Here is a 6178-nt window from a genome sequence, read left to right as displayed (position 1 = left end):
CTCAAAGAACTGTTGAATTTTGGGACTAGAAACACTAAAGATATTAAAGGTTGACATTTGCAAATGAGAAAATGGAGTCCAAACAAATGCCTTCACTAGTCTTCCCTAGTCCTGCTTGTTAACATTTTACGTGGGGGGGGGGGGGGCGGTGGTCTCAGGCATCCCAGACCAACCTCAACTATGAACATGACTTTGAACTTCCTGAGTGCTGGGATTAAAGATACACACTACTGTGGGGTACTGGGAATCTAACTCCATGGTATCATGTATGCTAAGCAAGCACTATACCAAATAATCTGTCCTCAGCCCCCATTAACTTTCCAAGCTCAGGACTGAGGTTACAGCAGCTGTGTCATCCCCAGAAGGGAAGAGCAGAGGCAGGATACTCACTGGAAGTTTGGTGAACAAAAACCCATGTATATTAGAGGCTTACCTGTGATTTGTTGGTCCCATGACCCATCCTGGTTTGTGAATGTGAAGAAACCCGAGAAAGGTAAGCCACACTTGATGGCAATGTAAGTTGCCATTGTAGAATAAAGCTGCAAATTGGAAGGAACCACCCAGCCACACCCCTTTTGGGGTCAACTCTGAGAAATGGCCACAGCCGGTATTCTATCAGAATATTCTGTGAATCACTAGATGTGTTTAAATGCTAGGCCCCTTCCCAGATAAAATAACAAAGATGTCAGTAAAACCTCCCGAGTGGTGGGAACTTTGGATTGGTTTGTAGGTTCCTAGTCCCACCATCTCTAAAGGTGATAATGTTATTCTACAAGAGTGACATTCATGAAATCGCAAGAAATCGAGACCAGATGGTTCCAGAAGAAATAGACAGCACTTAGTCATCACCCCCACAACACAGAACATACTCCTGGAGAAATGGGTCTTTACTCCAGAGACCCCAGTATCTGAGGTCCCTGCCTAGTGTTGAGCTTTATAAAGGCTGCACCCCGAGTTTCCAAAGAGATCGTGTAAACTGGCATGGCACCTGTGTGGCCATCTGGTGGCATACAGTTGAAGCAGCATGGTGATAACCTTTGAGGACCCTAGAAAATGTGGTTAAAAACAAAAATAGGAATGTATCAACAAAATCAGGAGAGGGGGAGTGACTGGCCGTGCATGGCGCCATGTGTCCTCAGTGTCCGGTTACCTGAATTCTGGGTTGGCTTTCCAAACAGCATGTCACTTCTGGGTAGGGTCATGTTGATTTTATATTTTCAGGAGTAAGCCAATAAATGGGTATTCTGTTATCTCTCCCTGCAGAACTAGACTGGTAAGCATTAGTCCTCGTTCATCTATTTCGTTGTACCTGATGAGCCAAGTTCTTTGATGTAGTACAGAGGGTCAGATGGTGAATTGGTGATGAATTTCCTGGGTTATGGATTAGTGATAGCCATTCACTAACAGGTGTTTTGAAGTGGGTAGAGCAGAAGGATTTGGTCAGGGCTGGTGTTTTAATATGTAGATGTGTTCTCTTACACGTTGGAGAGTCACAAATCTGAGATCCATGTGTGATGCTGTTCTTAGATGTAAGCTTGACATGTCTGGAGTTAACTAAAACCCAGTCAAGTGGGTAGATAGTCATTGTTGGACTAGCTGGATTACAGGCTGTAAACTATCCTAATGAACCCCCTTTTTTCATTGATAGATGGATGATAAATAATGATAGATGGGAAATATATACATATATGAAAATATCATATGTGTGTGTGTATAAATATACATTTTATCAGTTCTGTTACTCTAGAGAACATTAACGCAGGTTTTGGTACCAGAGGTAATTCTAGAGCAACACAAGCATAAGTATCTGGCATAGGCTTTCCAATTTGCCAACACCTGCAGTTACCGAAGCCTCTCCAGTTGCCGAAGCTTGGAGCATACTGAAAGCCATGGGGTGAACTGTTACAAGCTGATTCACCAGTTTTGAGAGGCAGTGGATCTGATCACTCTATGTAAAACTTTTGACAGTCTGGAAAATAAGGAGAATGATGATGTTCGTTAGTTGCTCTTAGCATCTCTGGGTAGATTGACAAAGGAAAAGAGGGCTCTGTGATAAAATTAACGAACTTCTTGCATCTCAGAATAGGGTGAAGGACAATGAATGCTTTCAGTTGGCAAGGCCAGCAGTATACCTTTACAGATTTGCCTCAGGGATATATTAACTCTCCAGCCCTGTGTCTTAACTTAGTCAGAAGGGATCTCTATTGTCTGTTTCTTATGTAAAATATGATATCGGTGCACTATATTGACAACATTATGCTGATTGGACCAAACAAGCAGGAGGTAGCAACCACTTTGGACTTGTTGGTAACACATACACACACCAGAGAATGGGAACTAGATCCAGTCAAAATTCAAGGGTCTTCTACCTCAGTGAAATTCTTCGGAGGCCAGTGATGTGGGGCATGCAGTGATATTTCTAAGGAAGGGATAGGTCATTGCACCTAGCTCCTCCCACCACCAAAAAAAGAAGCACAATGTTCAGTGGGCCTGTTGGATTCTGGAGACAGTGCATTTCTCACTCGGGTGTTACTCCCACCCATATACCAAGTGACTCAGAAAGCTGCTTGGCTTGCGCAGGGCCTGGAGCAGAGACAAAGCTCTTCAACAGGTCCAGGCTTCTGTACAAGCAACCACTTCAACCATATGATCCAGCAAACCTGATGGTACTTGAGATGCCAATGCCTGATAGGGATGCTGCTTGGAGCCTTTGACAGGCCACTGTAGGTGAATCCCTGGGTGGCCTTGAGCTCAGAGAAATCTGTCTACTTAGTCCTGAGTTCTAGGATTAAAGGTGTGTACCACCTCCTAGCCCAGCTTCTATGGCTTGTGGCTGACTGCTTTCTGAATCCTCAGACAAGCTTTAATAAATCATAGTATGTCACTACAGTGCATAGCAGCAAGCATTATCAAATGTAAGTGGTATATATGACATTGGGCCCAAGCAGGTCCTGAAGGTACAAGCAAGTTACATGAAGAAGTTGCCCAAATGCTTATGGTTTCCTCTCCCATTATACTGCCTTCTGCTGCCAAGCATGCAACTAGAGCCTCATGAGGTTCCTGTGATCAGCTGGGAGACAGTGAGGCCTGGTTTACTGGTGGCTCTGCACATCATGCAGGCACCACCCAGAAGTAGACAACTGAAGCATTACAACCCCTTTCTGGGACAACCCTGAAGGACACAGGCAAAAGGAAATCTTCACAGTGGGCAGCACTTTGGGCAGTACACATGGTCATACATTTTGTTTGGAGGGGAAAATGGCCAGGTGTTTGATTATTCGCTGTGTCATGTGATTGGCTGTAGCCAATGGATTGGCTGGATGGTCTGGGACATAGAAAGAGCGTTGATTAGAAAATTGGTGACAAAGAAGCATGTGGATAGGCCGGGCGTTGGTGGCGGACGCCTTTAATCCCAGCACTTGGGAGGCAGAGGCAGGCGGATCTCTGTGAGTTGGAGGCCAGCCTGGTCTACAGATCGAGTTCCAGGACAGCCTCCACAACAATACAGAGAAACCCTGTCTCGAAAAACCAAAAAAAAAAAAAAAAAGTATGTGGATAGATCTCTCCAAATGGGCAAAGGATGTGAAGATATTTGTGTCCTATGTAAATGCTCATAAAAAGGTGACCTCAGCTGAGAAGGAATTTAGTAATCAAATAGATAAGATGACCCATTCCGTGGACAGTCAGCCTCTTTTCCCAGCCAATCTTGTCATGGCCCAATGCGCCCATGAACAAAATGGCCATGGTGGTAAGATACGTATATGCATGGTCTTGACCACATGAACTCACCAATGCTGACCTGGCTACAGCTGCTGCTGAGTGCCAGACCTGCCAACGGCAGAGATCAATCCTGAACTCCAGTTATGGTACAGCACAGCGATATCCACTATAAACACCGAGACTCATGAAGCTAGCACAGCCGTTTGCCACAGATCCAGCAAAACTGAGCCGAATGCTGCAATCGTTGTCCCGGTGTCTCTCACTTTCTGTTTTGTTCTCTGTGTGTCAAATTCTGGGGGGGGGGGCTTTCCAAATTATGATTCATTTTATGACTTTTCCCAAGAAAATTATGACTAAGTACCTTTAGGAAAGTCCTGAACATACTACCCCTTCTACTTGCAGGGAAACAACCTTATCTGGCCCTGGGACTCTTCCTCAGCCCCTGGAGATGGTGACAGGCACAAAGACACTAGAGATTTCTTTATGAGGCCATGGACCCAGGATCATCTTGGCACATCCATCCCTAAGCAAACTCAGAAACAGAATAATCAGAACAGTATAAACTTAGAAGAAGCTGACAGGCTCCGACTGGCCAGGAGAACTGACAACAGACTCCAGTCCTCCTCTTACATTGTGCTCAGAGTTTCCTGAAAGTGTAGCTACAAGATAGGGAGTCATACAGGGTAAGCCTTTAGAGGAAAAGAACTCAGTAACCAAGTTAGATTGGCTAAAATAACCTTTTCCCTACATAATAGCATGATGTAAGGATATAAGAAAAAAAGTTGTCAGGATTAGCCATTCATAAAAAAGACTGGCTCACACCAGGCTGTGGTGATGTCATTAAACTGGGAACAAAAGTATTTTCGTAAACGTCTAGGTTTTTATAGAGATTATAAAAGCAAATACTGTGTTTGCACCAGAGATTGAACAGCAGCTGCAGCAGCTTTTATGCCTGAGAAGGTTCTCGGGCTCATGCTGACTTGTAAGTAGCTCTTTGACCACCAAGGGTTAATAATACACTGCTTAAAGCCTGGTGACTCACTGGCACTGACTCGGGTATTTCCTATTTGTCTAGCACTTTGAAACCAAAAACGCTGCCAGCCTGAGACCAGGCTGCCATATATTAAGGATGCTGGCTTTGGCAGAAATATTCTGTAGATTCTTTGAAGTGGGGTTATGGGGCTGATTATGGAAGCAAAATCTCCTCTATCTGTACTTGATAACTGTAACTGAAACTGCAACCCTGGACATGTAATAGAAAGTCAAACACATGTCTGGGGACAAAATGATATGATCTGTATCTCTTGAAAAATCTTGAGTTTGTCGATGTTTTATGAAATCTGTATAAATAAATAAGCAACCTGATTGCTAGTCAGAAAGAGATTTGATGTTCTTCCAGCTTCACTGCCTGACTCAATCTTCCCTCACCAACTCCTTACCTACTCTCTGGGACCTGGCCACTGCTGGGGCTGGTCTCCAGCATGGCAGCATTCCTAGGGTGACCAGACAGCAACCTGGTAGCAGGCTGACTACATTGGACCACTTCTTCATGGAAAGGACATTTTGGCATTACTGAGTAGATATTTATTATGGTTATGCATTTGTCTTTCCTGCATGTGATGCTTCTGCCAAAACCAGTGTATGTGAACTTACAGAATTCCTGATGCAGCATCATAGTCTTCCACACGGTATTGCTTCTGACCAAGGATCTCACTTCACAGCAGAGAAGTGCATCAGTGGGCCCATGATCATGGAATCCACTGGTCGTACCTTGTTCTCACCATCCTGAAGCAGCTGGCCTGAGAAAAAGATGGAATGGCCATTTGAAGACACAGTAATAGCACCCATGTAGCAGCAACTGGGGAAGGGGACGATGACTCGGGCAGTGTCCTTCAGAAGGCATATAAGTTTGAATCAATATCTAATATATGGTACAGTTTCTTCCATAGCCAGGATCTGTGGGTCCAGGCATCGAGGGATGTCAGAGTGAGTTCTACTCACAATCACCCTAGTGACCCACTAGGAAAATTTTTGTCTCCTGTTCTTGCAACCTTAAAGTCTTGCTCGTTTAGAAGTCTTGGTTCCAGAGTGGCGAGTGCCCCTGCTAGGAATCACAATACATTTTAGAAGCTCAGATTTCCCTCTGGCCAGTTTGGTGCCCTTAAACTAACAAACTCAGTAAGAAATAACAGTGTTACCAGGGGCAATTGATCCAGATTATCAAGGGAAAATTGGATCTCCAATTGGAGGTAAGAAACGTGATTCAGGGTGTCTCTTGGTGCTACCATTGCAAAGGAGCCATGATTCCACCATCTTGTTCCTGCTGCATCCATCTAAGGTCTGACCTGGAGCCAACACACACACCCCCATCCCCACTTACACCCCCTTCTATAGGGAAGTATTTTAGAAAATTACCCAACCCTGTCTCAAGGACTTGAGGTCAAGATGGTCCAACTAA

General features: G+C 44.5%; 1 long non-coding RNA gene across 1 annotated transcript in view; it reads left to right on the top strand.

Annotated features, from left to right (window-relative positions):
* Window positions 1-5099, top strand: part of LOC121142894 — a 126926-nt gene extending 121827 nt beyond the window's left edge. Inside the window, exon 6 of the long non-coding RNA XR_005880022.1 lies at window positions 4123-5099. This is a non-coding gene — a long non-coding RNA (uncharacterized LOC121142894). The remainder of the gene's footprint in view (window positions 1-4122) is intronic.
* The last annotated feature ends 1079 nt before the right edge of the window (window positions 5100-6178 follow it).

Source organism: Mesocricetus auratus, unplaced genomic scaffold (genome assembly GCF_017639785.1).
Source record: "Mesocricetus auratus isolate SY011 unplaced genomic scaffold, BCM_Maur_2.0 Super-Scaffold_100010, whole genome shotgun sequence".
NCBI lineage: Eukaryota > Metazoa > Chordata > Mammalia > Rodentia > Cricetidae > Mesocricetus > Mesocricetus auratus.
The sequence above is the reverse complement of the archived record's forward strand: the minus strand, read 5'-3'. Positions and strand labels throughout refer to the sequence as shown.